General features: G+C 38.4%; 1 long non-coding RNA gene across 1 annotated transcript in view; it reads left to right on the plus strand.

The window, feature by feature from the left end:
• Positions 1-19,062, plus strand: part of LOC127086459 (uncharacterized) — a 50,010-nt gene extending 30,948 nt beyond the window's left edge. The window contains exon 3 of the long non-coding RNA XR_007789486.1: positions 18,698-19,062. This is a non-coding gene — a long non-coding RNA (uncharacterized LOC127086459). The remainder of the gene's footprint in view (positions 1-18,697) is intronic.
• Positions 19,063-20,240: the final 1,178 nt, after the last annotated feature.

Below are 20,240 nucleotides of genomic sequence, written 5' to 3' on the forward strand. Positions count from 1 at the left end.
GAATCTCTCGCCCGAGAGGAGGACCCTCCACAGCAAACCCCATATGTCTCCTAAGCAGCACCGGGTTGTAATTAATGCAACCTTGAACTCCTATAAGAGGCACATTGGGCAGACTCCCACAACTGTAAATGAAATCTTGTCCAGCCATACCATTGTGAGTCCAAGCTATGTATTTGGCTCGCAAACCCATCAACCTGATTGACCACTTGACAGTAGAATCAAGAAAGACAAAGGCACCTCTGGAAGGCAAATACCCCATGAACCATATGTACAACAGTTGAGCACAACATCTGATCAAACCCCCACGCCGCTTCTTGTTCCGATTATGGACCGAGTAATAAACATCCCCAACCAAGGTAGGAATAGGATTCCCCTGCACAAACAACTGGATGGCATTAATGTCTACAAAGCTCTTCTGATTAGGGAACATGATGATTCCATAAATGCTCGCAGCAATCACAGCACAGACAGCCTTCCAATCACCCAAAATAGCATGCTCCTTGGCCTTAGCCTCCAAGAAACTCAGATGAAAACCGGGTAACTTTCCTTTCTCCTTCAGACCCCCCTTTGTCACTTCTGGGCTCAAATAAAGAGTATGAGAGATCTCAGCAACATCAAGTTCTTCCTTAATGACATAGAATGGAACCTGATCTCTGATCTGAATACCCAGGATGCTGGCATAGTCCTCCATCAAAGGTCCCAACAGGTAATCCGGGAAAACAAAGCACCTCAAACCCGGGTCATAAAACTGGAGAAAAGTATGGATGGCGCTCCTATCATCATCTGTAAGCCTGAAAACCACCTTCAGAATACCCCCATAAGTCTCACGGAACATCCCCACACGGTCAGGTGTAATCAATGCTATCATATCTCTCAGCACACTAATCTCTGGATCAAAGAAACTGTAGACGACGTCATCTTTCACGCCAATCCTCATATCTGGAACAAAGAAGTCTCTCAACTAGGATCTCAATCAAGAATGTCCCCTGCATATGGATAAACATGAGTTAGATGCGGATAAATGCAAAATGTGAATGATGCTGATGCATGAATGCAATGCACTGCGCCATCCTCCAAGTCATCTGAACATCAACTGCACTGGATTCTGCTCTCTGAACTGATCACAACCATCTGAGGTACGGAGTAACCATAAATCCAACTTGAGAGTTCCGAAATAAACGGAACCTGAGGATATACCACCATCATCACTGGAGAACCATTGATCTGATAGCAACATGATCATCTATACCAACCCAGGGAATCCTGAAATAAACGGATTCCCACTGATAAATACCACGGACCGAACTCCGGCGTCTCAGATATAAATCCATAAATCCGACTCATAAATAAGACCTCGATCAAGAACTGAACCATTAGTCACCATCAGAAAGTCACCATCAGAACATGCATCTGTAAGAATCAACCCTCCCCTCACAGGTGAATTCTAATCAGGTCATCCTAAGGCGGATGATGGTCTCGACAATCAGACAAGAACTCAACGGGTTTTCCCTTTCGGGTGTGCCGTTGCAGCTCTCATAAGATCATCTAAACCAAAGATCCGGGAAAGAACGGTCACCGAAGTCAACAGCTCAAAAGAGGTAATCCAACCAAAGTGGATACTCCACAATGGAAGGACTCTCTCAGATGAACCTCGTCTGGCTTGTGGTATGTCACATCGCCGAAAACATGTTGACCTAACATGAGAGGCAACATAAGACCACGCTAATCCTAGGTGTATACTCGGGCCTGGGTTTTATCCCCACTCAGAACACCCACCCCAAATCAGAGGAACCAACCTGTACAGAATCCAGCACAATGATAATATGATGCATGCAAACATATATGCAAATATATACACAGTAATAATAATCATAAATGCAATAAATAGAGCAGCAAAAGCAACCAAAACTATCCTAGAGAGCGCTAGGAATGACTCGCTTAGGGAAGATGGACCAGCAAAAGGTCAACTTCTATGTCCCCAGCAGAGTCGCCAGCTGTCGCAACGCGAAAAAAAATCGGCGGAAAAAGACACAGAGCCGCCACCATGCGTTATTTATCCCAAAGGAGGGAAAGGAAACGCTCGAAGTAAACCTAAGAAAGGGGAAAGGAATGGTCTTACGACCAGAGATTGCAAGGTACGGGAGTCGGTTACGAGAGGGGAAGATATTAGCACCCCTCACGTCCGCCGTACTCGACAGGATCCACGCTCAAAAGAATAGAATAAGGTTGCTAAGACACTGCTCAAAGAATGCACACACACTGGGATAAAACACATATGGAAAGAGATAGAGGAAGCGAACTCGGCAGGATGTCGCATCCTGGGCCTACGTAGTTTGTCAAAAATAAACATCAGAGTCGACGTAGTTCGGGGAAATGGGAAACGGGCTCGCTAGGATATCGCATCCCATGCCTACGTATCTCATCTGGAATGAGAATCAGAGCTACCGTAGTTCGGCTAACGCACGCCGAAACAAAACACATTACAAAGACGCTGAGACGTCAAAAGAAACACACAACAGGAAATGGAATGCCAATCAATGGACTTACATCCAACTCCGAACAAAACAAACAAACGGGAAATCGAATGCCAATGGCTGGACTTACATCAGACTCCAAGCACACAACAAATAGGAAACGGAATGCCAATCGCTGGTCTTACATCCAACTCCTAACACACACAAAAAGAAAAGGTTATCAAACAGACAAACTAATAGGGAGCCTGGAACTCGAGCCTAATAGTTGTCAAGCAAACACACACAAAAAGAAAAGGTTTGCCCGGAGAGATCTCGCACAATCTCCTGCCTACGTACCTCATCTGGTATGAGGATCAGGGCGACGTAGTTCCCCTTAACAAGGGAGAAACTTTCTCCTAACCAGAGACCGAGAAATAACAAACTAAAAGGGAGACTGACTTGAGCCTAATAGTTGTCATGCAATCCACAATAGTCCTATGTTGAGGTATCTAAACAGAACCTAACTCGCACAGGAAGCAAGTTGAAACAGCAAATAAACAAGCACAGGTGAACAGGTATCACACACTATATGCAAACAAGGAGGCTCACACAACATGGTTGGGCTTTAGTCAAGGGGTCATATCAACCTCGACAAATAAGTCAAAACTGTATGGGTGTCTGAAGCTCTTAACCAATGACATTGACCGTCATGGTGAGCAGATGAAAGGTAATGAGGGTTAGACCTCATAGCTCTTAACCCGGGCCTGGGTGAGCTTAAATCAAAGAAGGTGTGGGGATCCAGAATGTGGGACCCTACTCCACTTGACTGACTCTATGTACAAGGATCTTGGGTTAGGTTCAAGAGCATCAGCACGTAGTGCGAGCATAATGAATGACTCAATGATTAACAGGGGATTGATTGCTAATCCCTTCTATCTGTCAATTGCCTCTTCACTTAGGAGGACTTGAAGTACATGGCACAAATATAAACAATCACAGTCATTGCCTCTTAGGGAGGACTTCAGCCAAATGCCTGACTAAAGAAACGACAGGGCTTCCAGACTACATGGAGTTAGAAGATGATTACCTAGGTGGTATGCCAACTACAAGAAAAGTAAAGCTCAAGCAATGAGCTAAAGCAACTAAAGTACCTGTAAGAAAGTCAAACAGGTCAATATTCACATTCAGACAAATCAAACAGACAACAGTGGTTCTATATGTACACAAGTCAAGCTCTATGTGCAAGTATTCAAGTGATTCCACCAATGAACCTACAACACAATCAAGGTTAGTGGACAATGTAATTTGCATCTCAAGTCATGAGATCAACATCAATCATTAGGACTAGAAGCTTGAACCTGAAATGCAAAGCTTAAATGGTGAGTACAAGCCACTAGTGCAAAGACTAGGGTCAAAGCCAAGGCAAAAAGTCAAAACAGCAACCAATATTCAACATGAAGCACATTTATTCAAGTAAGAACATGTCCTAAAAAGGACCAGGTCTAAATCATAAGGCAAATCCCTCATATGAGCAAGATAAGGCAAAGGCATACAATGTGATCAACAATTGGATATACAAATGAGAAAATGCACATTAAATCAGAAGCACATCCAATGATCATGAAAATTTATATGTGATATCAACATGTTGAACACAAGCAAGATGCAAAAAATTAGAATCAGAAGAGCCTAATTGGCCTAGGAATGAAAGTGAACAAGATCAACATCAAAATGTGTGACACAAATTGTCACACCATACATTCATGTGTCCAAAACAGAAATGAAAAATGCTAAAAATGCCAAACCAATTCTCAAAAATCAAGCAACATGTTAGGATCAATCATGTTAAATTTCATGGCAATTGGACAATGTATGAGCATTTCACAATCAATTGAATGAAGCATGGTACCTTTTCATACATGTTCAAATAAGCCAACACAGTTAAAAATCTAGAAATGATAAAATCAGAAAATCAACACCACAAAATACTAGACATCAAGATGAACATATAGCAAAAAAATTGGATTTATTTGGAGTCGTTTTCTATTTTTTATGATTTTTCTAATTTAAAGAAAATAAGATGGAATAAATGGAAAAAACAAGTGGAAAATGCTAATTGAAAATGAAATGAGAACAAAAGCATCATGTGAGGATCGAACCAGGTTCACATTAAAATAGAGGCGCTGGGGAAAAAAACTAAATCCAATATGTTGTGGCCAGGAATCGAAGGGAGGTATGCGCTTGGAATCAAAATAAATTCACAAAGTGACACAGCCAGGAATCGAACCGTGTATGAAGGTTGGAGGCACGCTACCAGGGGCAAAACGACATCGTTTTGCTGAAGCCCTAGCCTCATAACAGGCGGTGGCGCTACAGTGCAGGGACGGTGGTTTCCACCGTCTTCTTCAATGAGACGGTGGTGCTACAGTAACGTCCATAAATTTTTTTGCAGAATTTTAAAACAAATACACCAATCGAACCGTCTCAACATAAGGAACACAAATCCAGCATTTATTTAGTCTAAAAGTCCATGGATCATGTAAATCGATTGAAAACATCTTTAACACACAAACTTCAAATCAACATAACTCAACCAATATTCATCCATTTTCCATGAAATCTATATCAGAATTCTCAGCATGAAAAGCTCTATAAGTCTATGCACATAAAAAGAAGAATCAAGAGTTTCGAATTTCCAACCTCTTGAAGAGCAGAATGAGGAAACAGCATATTCAAGGCCTAGCAATGTCCAGATCTCCTCTATCACTTGTATACTGAAGCTTTATGCACGAATCAAAGCTTGAAATGGCTTGGATCTTGATCAGATTGCAACTTCCATCTTCATGTTCTTAAGCTTGATGTGCTTGATTCTGGCTCGAATTCTTCAAATCAAAGCTTGATCCATACTCAATGAAGCTTAGTGATCATGATTATGCAATAAAATCAAGGTGTTATGTGAAAGAAATTGAAATTTGAGATGAGAGCAAAAATGGAGGGAAAGCAAATTTGAGATCTAGAATGTGATGTTATGAGCAAATTCTGTTAGGGTTTACTATTTATACCATGTACTAATCACAATTCTAATCCATATTAAGCTTGGCTAACTATGATTAGTGAAAATTGAAATGCCTTGCCAAAAATGAATAATGGACTTGTATGACCATGCACCACGTGAATTTTCTCATGCAAATATCCAAAGCCACTTAAAATCATCTCATAAACACAATGGAAGTGGAATTTTACTCATGTGATTCACCCAATTTGAATTCCCCAATTTCCCTCCAAAATGCATATGAATGAACACATGATCCCATGAGCATTTTTCATGCAATGCAATGGTTGATTTGGAAAATATATGTCATGAGAAGAAATTTGCAAAAAGAGTGGCTTCATTTGGAGTTTTGAGTCAAAAGTTATGCCACTTTGAAGTTTCATGCACACTTTGTGATCATTTGAGCATAACTCCTCAACCATTCATCAGAAATTCATGAAATAGGACTTTTTGGAAAGAGGAGAGAAAGATATTCAACTTTCATGTTTACCAAAATCTCATTTGAAGCTTCTTTGATGTTGGAAAGTCAAGTTGAATGTGGTCCAAAAACTTGCCATTTTTGGAAACTTGAAATTACAGGTCACTTTCCATTTTTGGAAACTTTTGATATGGCTTCAAATTCTTCAAGATAGGTGTTTGTAATGACAAATGAACCTCTTTTGGACGTGAATTAGATGTTGAAACTCATTTCTCCACCTCCTAGCCCTCAGTTGACTTTTCAGCTGACTGTATAGGCCTCAGTTGACCTGGAAATGCTCTGATCAGCTTGAGCCTCTACCACTTGAGGAAATGGCTCAGAAATGAACCCCTAGCTCTTGTAAGCTCAATATAATGATCATGTGATCCTTATTATCAACACATACCTCATCTCCTTGATAAACCCTGACTGGAAGAATGCATTGATTAGGGTTGACCAGAGGTCAAAACCCTAATCCCAAGGAACTTGAGCATACACGGTGAAGCCCTTGAGGATGACATAACCATGACGATGGTGATGTACCCTTGCAAACAAGATAATGCTCAACCTCCTTGAAGAACCAAGAAAACCCTAATTGAAGCACAAACCCTCAGATGGTTGATCACCAATTCATGAACCCTCAGGCTTGAATCATGTGACTTCCAATCTTCTGAAAAGACTTTGGAGGATGATCTCTTATTTCAAATGATATGCAATATGCAAATGCCTAATGCCCTAATATATGGGATGCAATATGCTAAGCTAGTCCCAAGGAGAGGAGGGCAAATTTTTAGGTGTTACAGATACATGATAAGAGGTCTTCCTTCGGCAGGTGGCATTAGAATCGATGGCTCTTGCAAGTATTCTTTGATTTTGTCAAAGGCTATCTGACAGTCCTCATTCCACTCCACGGCTTGATTCTTCCTCAAAATCTTGAATATTGGTTTGCATGTCGGAGTAAGGTGAGAAATAAACCTGGCGATGTAATTTAGTCTCCCTAAGAAACCACGAACCTCTTTCTCAGTCTTTGGTGCAGGCATGTTCTGAATGGCTCGAACCTTGTCAGGATCTAATTCAATTCCCTTTTGGCTTACAATAAAGCCTAAAATCTTCCCAGATCGAACCCCAAATGTGCACTTATTAGGATTAAGTCTCAACCTAAACTTCCTCAAACGAGTGAATAGTTTCTCCAGGTTGGTGATGTGCTCTTCTTCTGTCTGGGATTTGGCAATCATGTCATCGACATACACCTCAATCTCTTCATGAATCATGGCACGTTGATATGTTGCCCCATCGTTTTTTAAACCAAACGACATTACTTTATAACAAAAGGTTCCCCAAGGAGTAATGAACGTGGTCTTCTCCATGTCTTCGGGATCCATTTTAATTTGATTGTATCCTGAGAAACCATCCATGAAGGAAAACACGGAGAATTGAGCTGTGTTATCCACCAGTACATCGATGTGAGGTAATGGGAAATCGTCTTTGGGACTGGCTCTGTTTAAGTCTCGGTAGTCCATGCACATGTGGACTTTTCCATCTTTCTTCGGCACTGGTACAATGTTGGCAACCCATTGTGGGTATTTAGCGACTTCCAGGAAACCAGCGTCAAACTTCTTTCTCACCTCTTCTCTGATCTTGAGAGCCATATCTGGTCGAGTTCTTCTTAGCTTTTGTTTGACAACAGGGCATTCTTCTTTAAGGGGAAGCTTGTAGGTCACGATGTCAGTGTCTAATCCGGGCATGTCTTGGTATGACCAAGCAAACACGTCGTCATATTCGTGGAGGAGCTCTATCAGTCTTGTCTTCATTGTATCTTGAAGCACCGCGCCTACCTTTACTTCTCTCTTATCTTCTTCTGTTCCCAGATTGATAACTTCAACGTCTTCCTGGTGTGGTTGAATGACCTTTTCTTCTTATCTGAGTAATCTGGCCAACTCTTAAGGGAGTTCGCAATATTCCCCTACTTCGTCTTCAACTTGGTAGATTGGACAATCAAAGTCATATTGGACCATAGCAGTGTCGTTATCAACGGTCTCGGTGGTGTTTCTGCATGTTATGATTTATGCAGTTTATTTAGAAAGTGCGTGCATAAAAATTGATTGCCATTTTCATAAATAGATCGAAACGAAAGGAAAGGAACAAAAATTTGAATGCAAAACGTCATTTCATTAATGATAAAAATTCTTGAAAAAGATAAAGGAGGCCCTACAACATGCCACTGTGCCTTGGGCAGAGCACAGGTTTTTGTCTAAAAATGATAAAATTACTTTTGAAATATTTGGGGAACTTCCACAACCTTCCAGTTTGTTAGTTCTTCATTAGGTACGGCTTGACGCATCCAGCTGGACACCCCCTCCTTGCGGTCTTCTTCACTGATCATTGCCACCTGCTTGCCAAAGATGTGGCCAGTGCTGGTGAACATTTTCTCCACATAAGGAATCTTCTCTTTGTCAGATTGGTTACCAACTTTGTATGCTGATGGGTCATATCCCAAGCCAAATTTGTCTCGTTTCTCTTTCAATTCCACCACTTTGCCCCAACCTTGTGCATCTTCACTTTCCATAACAGCTTTAGCTCCTTGCCATGAGGCCATGGATGGTCCGGATTTCGGGACCTCCAAGGTCTGCTGAATGGCCATCATGTTTACTACTTCCAACGATTGGAAGGGTGTCTAAGTGATTTCACCATCCACCTCGATATATCAGAAATATGTCAAGTGACTAACCAGGATATCTTCTTCTCCTCCAACCACAATCATCTTGTCATTTGTGATGAATTTTAGTTTTTGATGCAGAGTGGAGGTGACAGCACCTGCGGAGTGAATCCAGGGTCTCCCAAGTAGGAAATTGTAACCAGGATGTATATCCATGACCTGGAATGTAATATTAAAAATTGTTGGACCTATCTTGGTTGGTAAGTCAACCTCTCCTATCACTGCTCGCCTTGAGCCATCAAATGCTTTTACGATTAGGGTGTTGGGCTTCATGCTTATCCCTTCTATTGGAAACTTTATCAACGCCGTCTTTGGCATGACGTTCAATGAGGAACCTGTGTCTACCAACACCCTTGACAGTATAGTATCCATGCACTTTAAGGAAATGTGGAGAGCCTTGTTATGGTTCTTTCCTTCAATCGGTAGTTCGTCATCATTAAAACCCAAGAAATTTCCAGTAGTCACACAAGCTATCACGCCATCAAACTGTTCTATTGTTATGTCCTTGGTGATATGAGCGGCGCTCAATACCTTCAACAGCGAATTCTTGTATGCTTCTGAGTTAAGTAGGAGAGATAACATGGAAATTTTGGAAAGTGTTTGGTTTAGCTGGTCCACCACCTTGTAATCGCTCTTCTTGGATATTCTCAAAAACTCCTCAGCCTCCTCACGAGTGACACCAGTTTTAGGAGACAGATGCGTGTCTTGCATCCCCTGATTAGGGATGGGGATCTGGACAGCAGCCTCCTTCCCTTTAGCTCTCTCAGAAGTGTCAACAGTTCTTGGTGCGAACACTCGGTCGCTGCGCGTCATTCCTTCTAGGCCCACAATTGAAGTGACATTTGGTTTGTTAATCATTAGAGGTTTATCTTCCCGCCCCTGCTTAAAAGCTCTAGGCTTATATATCCATGGGACTGCCTTCTCATCTTTATATTCGAATGGTGCTGGGAACTCTATAACCAACGGGATTATAGGTATTTCTACTTTGACCTCATCATAGGGGATATCTACCACGGCTATCTCTTCCTGACGCTTGTTCTTGACACGGTAAGTTATCTGTAACTCGCCTCGATCCAGCATTTGTTGTATAAAACTCCTCAACTCTTCATTATTCTCCTCCTCAACCAACTCTTCCAGGATCAGACCACTCTTCAGCAATTGTGCTCCTATCATGGTGATAGGGGTTTGAATCTCTTCAACCTTACAGATCAGTTTGCCTTTATCACTCTCCTTAATGGCACTGACGGAAGCATTCTTATGCGTCGGCATAGGGTTGGTATTCACGTTCGGGCGTCTTGGAGTGAAAGAAACGGCCTTGGCTTCGATCAAGTCTTGTACTCGATTCTGAAATGCGAAACAGTTTTCCAAAGTATGACCAGGTGATCCCATGTGAAATTCACAATGGGCGTTAGCGTCGTATCCAGGTGGATACGGAAAAACAACTGGTTTTCATTCCCTCAATGTTAGAAGGCCCTCCTTCTGCAGATATGGGAATATATGACTATAGGGTACTGGTAGAGGATCAAGTTGTCTTCTTGGAGGTCTTGGCTTGAACTGTCTTGGTGGTGCGGTATTTTGCTGCTGATGATGTTGTTGATGTTGTGGTTGATACATTTGTTGTTGCTGCATTGGCTGTTGATAGGGTATAGGTACCACGGCAACGACTTGACCAAATGAAGCTTGTTGCTTTCCTTTATAGTTTCTGGATATGGCGTTTGTTTCGCCTTCTCTTTTCTTCGGGAAACCTCCAGAATATTTCTTTGGTGCGCTAGGTGCTGTCACTGCTCCAGGAATCTTTCCACCTCTCAACCCCTTCTCTATGTGGTCTCCAATTGTAACTAGATGTGCAAAGTCAGATGCGGCACTGCTCACTAATCAATCAAAGAATGGGTCCTTCAAGGTGTCCACAAATATACCGGTCATTTCCTTCTCAGACAATGGTGGCACTACCTGAGCAGCCAACTCTCTCCACCGCTGGGCGTATTCTTTGAATGACTCACTCTCCTTCATAGCCATCCCTTGCAACTGCATTCGGTTGGGTGCCATATCTAAGTTGTATTTGTACTGACGGAGAAATGCGTCAGCCAAATCCTCCCAACTTTGAATTCGGCCCTGTTATAAACTCATATACCATCTCAGAGATGCTCCACTCAAACTGTCTTGGAAACAGTGTACGAGTAGTTTGTCATTTTCGGTATGAGCAGCCACTTTCCTGAAATACATCACCAAGTGACTTCTTAGACAAGTCTGTCCTTTGTATTTCTCGAAATCAGGGGTTTTAAATTTAGCTGGGATGACTAAATTCGATACCAAACGCATGTTCATGGCAGAAGCACCGAAGATGTTGTTTCCTTCTATGGCTTTGATTTTCTTTTCCAGGGCACGAAGCCTATCTGCAGCGGGATCTGAAAGTATCTTAGGCTTTGGTTGATCAGGCATATAGAATGCATCATACTGGTCATCTCCAATTTCGGATCCATGATGAGTAGACGTATCAGAAGGTTCTGCACGGTCTCCATCTCCTTTGCCTCCTACTGGTATCTGAACCAATCTCTTCTTGGTGGGGACGTAACTTTCATCTTGGGGATTCGGACCTGGCGTGCCATCATTCCTTTTTGCCCTAGCTTCTTCCTCTTCGCTCCTCTCTCTCTGAGCGATCACCAGCATTGTCTCCAACAGTTGATCCATCTTCTCCTGGATCATATTGATGTCTGTCCTCATGGTAACCTGGTTGGCCTCAACTTGTTCCAATGTCATCTTGTATTTGCTTTGCGTCTCGTATCGGTGTTGATTAGTCAGTGTGGCTGGATAAAGGGTAAAAAGGTTAGGTAAGTTTTTTTTTTCATGAAGTGTGATGCATAATGAAGATGCAAATGTTATGCATATTTTACTTCCAGGGAGTCATTCGAGTTTCATTAGTTGTTAGTAATTCGAAGAAACAAAAAAAAATACTTATAATAGCAATAACTGAGTAATTTTTAAACGTCATTCATTCCCATACATAACATAGAGGTCCAAAAAGTCATAGTTCAAAAGTACATTTGTTTAAAGGAACAAAAATACAAGACATAAGCAAATTAAACAGCTGGCTTTCTGGCCTGAAGCTCTTCTAGTTCCTCATTGAATCTCTTTAACAACCCTTTGCAGAGCAGAACAAAATTGATTATGGCTGGAGGAGTGTTATCTTCTTTCAACTCTTCGATTGCGTCTCTCAACCTCCATGGAAATTCTTTAGCTGCCCAATTACAGAATCCTACTAGCCCATCGAGTTTTGCACGAAACGTATCCCTATCTCCTTGTAAGAAGCTTATGGTCTTCTTAAAGGATTCATAATCTTCAATCACATAGTCTCGCTCTTTCAACCATATGGAGCTGTCCTGGCGTAATGACTCTAGCTAGTTCTTCCAATAGCTTACAGACTCCCTGGCATCTCTTACTTCTCGACACTTCTCCTCCCATGTCACGGGTGACACCCTAGAAGCTTCAGTGGCTATCTTCTTGAGTCGGCGCTCCTGATCTACTTCAGCTTTTGCATGACGAACAGAATTGGTGAGTTCTTTTATCTGAGCCCCAAGTGTATCCCTTATTGTCTTGTTCTCCTTTGTGGCTAGATGCCACCAACGTTCATTGTCTTGACATTCTTTCTGAGCTTGTCGTAGTTGACCCTTAAGAGTATCCAAACAATGATCAGCCTGTTCTAATCCCACTTTGATCTTCTTTCTCTTATGCTCCTCCTTGTTGAACTTTTCCACGTGGGCTTGAAGTTGTGCTTCTTTTCTCTCAAGCTCCCACTTCATATTATTTTTCTCATTGATGGTTTGTTGGATTTTTGTCTGCAGCTCTTCATTCTCTTTTTCTAGCTTTGCCATGGTGGTCTTGAGTTCCTCCATTTCTTCAATAGGGACATGGGTGAGCTTAGGTTCAGGAAGAGGTATAGGTGTCCAAATGACAAATGGCATTTTAATTATTTGCACCCTTTCCTTTACCCACTGAAAATATGGTTCTTTTGTAATCCCATTTGCTCTCCCTAACTCAGCTTTTCATTTTCGATCGATATTTTTCCAAGCTTCTTTGATTCGCTGGAATAAGCTAGGATTCTCAGCCCCAAAGTCAAGTAACAAGAAAGCTTCCAAAGAATTTTCCTTTGGAGGGCCTTCCATTGGGTAGCCAAGTTGTCTGAGCGATAGAACTGGATTAGCATTTACACATCCTTGAGTTCCAATGAGCGGTAGATTTGGGAAATCTCCACAATTGGATATGATGTCTACGTTGATATATTATTTGGAGTACCAAGAGAGATCTTCAGATCGGAGTGATCCCAATCTCTGAGGCCAACTAACATCTGACTGTTCAACCCAAGCACCTGTCTTCGGAAGATGTTCCAGAAACCACTGATACAATAAAGGAGCACAACAAGCAATCAATCCTTTCTTCTTAGTATACCTAGGACTTATATGATAATAGACATCGGCTAACAAAGTGGGTACTGGGTTCCCAGTAAGGAAAACACAAATGGCAGTCATGTCTACAAAACCATCCATATTCGGGAATAGGACGATGTCATAGATAGCCAATGCAATAGCAGAGTAACAAGCATCCCAACTTTCTGCCTTCAACAGGGTATGAGCTCTTTCCAAAAGAAAACTTAGTGAAAACCCTTTGGTATTCCCTTTGGTCTCTAAGTTGTATTTTGCTTCCTTTTCATCCATGTGAAGCGCACTAGCAATGACCTCGAGGGGCAAAGATTCATCTGTCCCTTCAAATAGTGACTTGTCCTTCATAGGAATCCTAACAAGGCGCTCGAATTCTTCCAACATTGGTGCTAGCTAGAAGTCTTGGAATGTGAAGCATCTTAAAGATAAGTCATAAAATTGGGCTAAAGTGATCAAGGCTGTATGGTCCACTTGTTGATTGAGGATGCTGAGCAAATTGCCATAATTCTTTCCAAAGTTGATTCTGTATACAGGGTGCATCTGAGAGACCAAGTTACGTAAATTCTTCAGATCGGGATCCTTGAACTTGAAGAAGTAAATGTTTCTTTTGCTTGATTCCATGTTTCTTGAATTCATGCAACTCATGATACTCAGATTCCTTGGAAATAAAATAATATGAATGCTATGCTATGAATGATATTATGTGTGTCACATGTAGGTTGATATATAGGTCATGCGAGTGAGTACTCTTGGTTACTAAACAAAACCCTTTTGGTAGAATGCTAAAGGTAAGAAGTTCCCAAAATCATCAATCAATATCTAGGAAAGTTATTGTCATGATGAAAACTCATCTGCAAATAACATCCTCAAACAAAGTTTTATCTGGGTGAGGCCTTCGTATAGTCCCAAAGAGGAAAACTCCTAGTGGGCCCATACTACACAACTCTCGAATCCAAGGTTCTAAGGTTCTCAGAGTCATAGATCGAGGTTGGAAATATTACTGTAAGGTAGTAATACGTTCAAGGGATCTCATCTGATTGGGGCTTTCGTATTAACCCAATGAGACTGAGACTTTTCAGGTAAATACTACATAACCACCGGATATAATGGGTTAAAAGGTCCCTAGAGTCATTGATCCAACTTGAGAATACTATCTTCGTGACGAAAACTCGTCGGGCAATAATATTTCAAGAGAATCTCCTCTAGGCGGGGTCTTCGTTTCTTCCCAACAAGGAAGACTCCTTGTGGGCGCCCACTACGCAACCACCAACTTAATCTTATGGTTTTTCTCAGACTCGGGTGGAGAGCCTATCTCACAAAGTATCATCAACCAGAGCACCCCCAATAAGACATAGTCAATAAATCACAATATAATAGTTATGACAGAATAATAATAGCAAAATAAAAACTAACAGATAAACAAACAAGATTAACACACAATACAGAAACTGAACTAAATTAGGCTTCACTCTCTTTTGCTTGGAGCTAGTCCCCAGCAGAGTCGCCATCTGTCGCATCTCGAAAAATACGATTCCTCGCGATGGTCGCGGTAAATATTTATGTTCGAACAGAGTCGCCAACGAACTTTATTTATCCCAATGAAGGGATAGGAAAATATCGATAAAACCTTAAGGAAATGGAATAATGGTCGTCGCAACCATATTCGGGTTCGGGAATGGATTACGTAAGGGGAAGGTATTAGCACCCCTTACGTCCATTATACTCAACGGGAACCTTTTAGTTCTAATGTACGTTTCGTGTGTTAATTTATGTTTGTTTGTTATATTTAGGTTATTAAAAATAGAAATGGATGAGAACCTCAGAAAGGGAAAGGGGAGGTTTTTTATTAGTGTGCTCGCAAAGATACAACAATCTCCTGCCTACGTATCCTTATGGTATAATAAGGAAATCAGAGCATTCGTAGTTCGGGGAACTACGGTTGGTTGGTGTTTTTTAATGGACAACTATTTATATCGCATCCTAAAGGCTAAACACTGGCTTGTCTACTCTCGGCGGAGGCTTAAGCATTGGTTTGTTATACGCATTAGAAAGGATTAAATTGTGTTCTTTTTTAAAGGAGTTTTGGTCATACGGAAGTGACAAGTTGAATTAATATGTTGGATGTTTTGATTGGTTGAGATGTTTTTGGTTGGATGACGATTACTCGGATAGTCGAGTAAGACAACTCGTATCCTAATAGTCGGGAAAGGGAATAGAAGACTCTAGACCGCTTTCTGTTTCATCTGAGTAATTATGAAAAGGATTGGATAATAATTAAGGTGTTTTCAATGGATGAAGATTACTCGGATATTCGAGTAAGACAACTCGTATCCTAATAATTGGGAAAGGGAATAGAAGACTCTAGACCACTTTCTGTTTCATCTGAATATTTATGAAAATAAGGTTGTATATAGTTGATGTATTTTTTAGAATAAACGAAAAGTACTTGAATGACTGAGTAAAACAACTCATATCCAAGCATTTGAGGAGAGGAGTTAAAAGCTCAAAACCATCTCCTTTTCGTATATTTCATTGTGAAAATAATTTGATTAAGTTGTAAGTTGGTGGAAAAATGACAATTGTTCGACTGACCGAGTAAGAGAACTCGTATTCAAACAATTGAGGAGAAAAATGGAAGACTCAAAGTTATCTCCCTTTTGGTTCCTTGTTATAAAAGGATTTGATTTGTTTGTGCTTAAATGGATTAGAAATGACGACCATTTGACTAACCGAGTAAGAAAACTCGTATTCAAATAATCGAGGAGAGGAGTTGAAAACTCAAAACCATCCCTTTTTTCGTTTTCAAATGAAGTATTGTTTAGATGTGATTAGATATTTTAATTTAACTTTCGATGTCGGATCGAGGTTTTAAAATTTGCATTCTTGTGAATGAATTGAATTTATTTGGTGAATAATCAATTTAATCGGTTAATTAAAACCGAATAGGTCTCATTGTAAGAAAGTCCAAGAGTAAGCCATGTGAGGTTGATGGCGATGCTTTTTCAAGCGATTGACTTACAAAGGCATTTAAAATGGGCTCGACTTTGAATCGAGAAGTTTTATTTGTTTTAAAAATTGGTTTGAATTGATGGCATGGGAATTATAATCTTTTTGTATTTTTAAGTCTTTATCATTTTTAGGTTCATTTTAAGATGAGATGAAGAATGTACAATGATATACCATAAAGCGAAGTAAAGTAAATATACAAAAAAAATGCTAGAAGCGGAATTTAAAAGAGTTAGATGTAAATTGCGGAAATTAAAAAAAAAAATTAGAGTTAATCGTTAAATGTTAGGTGTTAATTGAAATCAACATGAAATAACAAGAGAATTGCAATAAAATATTAAATCTAAAACAAATAACTAAAGTTTAAACAATTAACAAAAGTATCATTAAATTAAAACTCAAAACAATATTAAACAATCGAAAATCTCAATTCTAAACTATTATCCAAAATATTAATTTTAAAATATTAATAAAGATTAAATTCTAAAATCATTCTAAATTAAAAATTCTAAAATAATTCTAAATCAACTTATAATTCTAATTAATCTACAATTATTTCTAAAAAAAAGATCTAATTAAATTCTAAAATATTTTCAAAGATAAAAATCTAAAATCATTCTAAATTAAATTAAAAAATCTTAAATAATTATAAATCATCTTATAATTCTAATTAATCTACAATTATTTCTATAAAAAAAAGATCTAATTAAATTCTAAAATATTTTCAAAGATTAAAATCTAAAATCATTCTAAATTAAATTAAAAATTCTAAAATAATTCTAAATCAACTTATAATTCTAATTAATCTACAATTATTTCTAAAAAGAAAGATCTAATTAAATTCTAAAATATTTTCAAAGATTAAAATCTAAAATCATTCTAAATTAAATTAAAGATTCTAAAATAATTCTAAATCAACTTATAATTCTAATTAATCTACAATTATTTCTATAAAAAAATATCTAATTAAATTCTAAAATATTTTCAAAGATTAAAATCTAAAATTATTCTAAATTAAATTAAAAATTCTAAAATAATTCTAAATCAACTTATAATTCTAATTAATCTACAATTATTTCTAAAAAAAAGATCTCATTAAATTCTAAAATATTTTCAAAGATTAAAATCTAAAATTATTCTAAATTAAATTAAAAATTCTAAAATAATTCTAAATCAACTTATAATTCTAATTAATCTACAATTATTTCTAAAAAAAAGATCTAATTAAATTCTAAAATATTTTCAAAGATTAAAATCTAAACTCATTCTAAATTAAAATTAAAAATTCTAAAATAATTCTAAATCAACTTATAATTCTAATTAACATATGAAATTATTCTAATATAATCCTAACATTAATCAAGATAGTGTCCTAATTCTTTAAAGTGATACTAATTAATCCTAAGATTATATCTAACACATTTCTAATCATGAGCCTAACAAATGGACCAAAAAAAACAAAAAAAAACACAGGATGTGCCTACTGCCACTTACTAAGCCCAATACATGGGGTGTATGGACAATGGAGTGGGTATGTGAGATAGCAAACTCACTTGGGCTTGTGAAAGCCCGAAAGTGAAAAATGAATAAACAGATACCCTCATTCTATCGCATGCATTCAACATCTTCACTAAGATGAAGATCTGGTAGCGACGGCGAATCCGGCCGCGCTGAGTCTCGTCACCGGTGACGGAGACTCGAACCTCTGTGATGCTCTCCGCTTCTACTCTCCTCCACCGTCGTGACTACGTATTCCACAAACCAATCCCCGACGCCGGGTTGCAACGATATCAAAAAAAATCGGATTAAACGCGAAGTAGAGAAAAGTCTTACTGATTCTGATGTGGAGGCGCTTCGATTCGTGCTCCCGTGGCTCCGGTTTCTTGTTCTTCCAAGATTTCACCGAATCGTGATGAGGAATCGACTGAGATGTACTGAGTGCTCGCGTTGGTGTGGGATTCCGCCGAATTCTCCCTGCCGTAAGTTTCGTCTCCACTTATGCTCTGTGCTTTTCTTCTTTCTTTTGTTCTGTTAAGCGTGTGTATTCTCTTGTTGTTAACTTGTTAGGGCTTTCAGAAAAATTGCTTTTGTTCTTGCTGTTGTGTTTATGTTGTTCTGGTTTAAGGTTTTTGTTTTTGAGAAAAAAAATTGCTTTGTTGTGTTGTTGCTGTTTAGGTTTTGAGAAGAATTCTTACTGTGTTGTCTCTTTGGAGTTAACAGAGAAAAAATTACTTTGAAAATTTCTTCTGGATTTTATCAAAAAAAACCTGTTATTATTAATTAGTTTTATGGTTTATATACATGAATGTTGGTTTCTGTGAGATAACTTGTCGGATCCTATTTCCAGATTTTGTGGGATGATTAATCTATGGATTTAAAGTTGTTTATTTGGATAATGCAATGTGTTTCTGAGCGCTTCCTTTGATTCATTGTGTAACATATTAATCTGCTCTTTCTATTAATTATTTTCCAACTTTTTAAGTGCTTATTTGATAAGCTGTTTTTGATTTTGAATTGGTTTTTGCAGGTGAAGTGATGTTGATGTTGATTGATCGAAAAAGGGGCGCTGTTATTCAACAGTTTTTTTTGAAAAAGTTCTGAAGAGTTGCTTTTGAATTGGGAACTTCCAAAAGAGCTTTTGGAAGAGTCTGTGAAATTTGCTTCAAACTGCTGTGTTTACAGCTTATTCCAATTTTTTAATAAAATTATTTCTGATGTAACAGAGACCTTTTGGATTATGAACTTAGGGATTGCTTGTAACATGTACAAACTTAATTTGGAATTTCTCTTTTTGGCCAGTTATGCAATTGTTTTGGATTAGTTAGGATATATTAAACTGTAAGAAAAATTGGGTTAGACGTGTAACCCTTTGGATCATTTGCAAAATTTACATAATTTTAATTTAAGTTTTTTTGTTATTTATGTGGATACTTTTGGGTTATTATGTAACATTTGGATTAAATTGGAATATCACTTGGAGCATTATTTGGAATATGATTTGGGAATATTATTTGTGTAATTAGTCTCTCTTTCTTTTTTTCTTTTATTTTGTAAATTAAACTTTGTCTTAACAATTTAATTGTATTAACCAGAAGAATATTTAAATTATAATTCAAACCAAAAATGAATTGGGCCCAACAATGCAATTTAATGGACTTTTAATTTGATTGATTTTAAAACATTAATATTATCGAAAAACACATTAATATTATCGAAAATAAAATATGCCAAAAAGGCCTAAGATAAAAACATGTCACAAAATGTTGCACTTTCAAACTTTGATCATAGAAAACTACTTAAATATCCATGCATGCAATATCTTAATCCTAAACCAACATACTCACTTAGCTTAAGGATTTTTATGAATGGTTTAAAGATTTGGCATATGTACTTGGGACGTGCAAATAGGTTTAATGATGAGTGATCATAAAAACATCCATGGCTCTTAATACCTTACTAATAATCAAATGCATTTTGAATTAGTAGTGTAAAAAGGTTCAGACCACATTTTAAATTATGGACACATTTATGCAAATGGGCTTTTGAAACAAAGAGATCTCATGGGTAAACCACAAATGGCCGGACAAAATTGGGGTATGACAGTTGCCCCTATTTAATTACCTCAAACCGGTAAGTGATAATGACAACAGTCTTTACGCATTCACGGTGGGAGATAATTAAATACAAGAAAACCCAAATTTTGTCCTAGGCAATGAAAGGAAGAAAATACAGGAAGAAAATGCGGTGAGAAATGGCAAAAGACATTATCCCACAGTAAAATGGAACAGTCAAGACTTTCTAGGAGTCGTCAGAACAATATCTTGGACATCTTAGTCGAGATATGTTAGCAATAGAATGACATCCCTAGCTAAAACTCAAGATTTTTTAAGATGCTAGAGTAGTATAAAGAAAATCTGGCATGAGACTCCTCATATCGATGAAGCAGCATCTCAACAGTAAAAGGTGAGATTCTCTGTATCGAGTCGAAACAGCATCTTATATGATAGAATTAAGGTGTTCAAGTAAGGGAATGATACCTTAATTGAATCTAAGACTCTCCAAGGATACTTAGAGCAGTATCTCTAAAAAATCTGAAATGAGACTCTTCATATTGATGAAGCAG

Source organism: Lathyrus oleraceus, chromosome 5, assembly GCF_024323335.1.
Source record: "Lathyrus oleraceus cultivar Zhongwan6 chromosome 5, CAAS_Psat_ZW6_1.0, whole genome shotgun sequence".
Taxonomy (NCBI): Eukaryota; Viridiplantae; Streptophyta; class Magnoliopsida; order Fabales; family Fabaceae; genus Lathyrus; species Lathyrus oleraceus.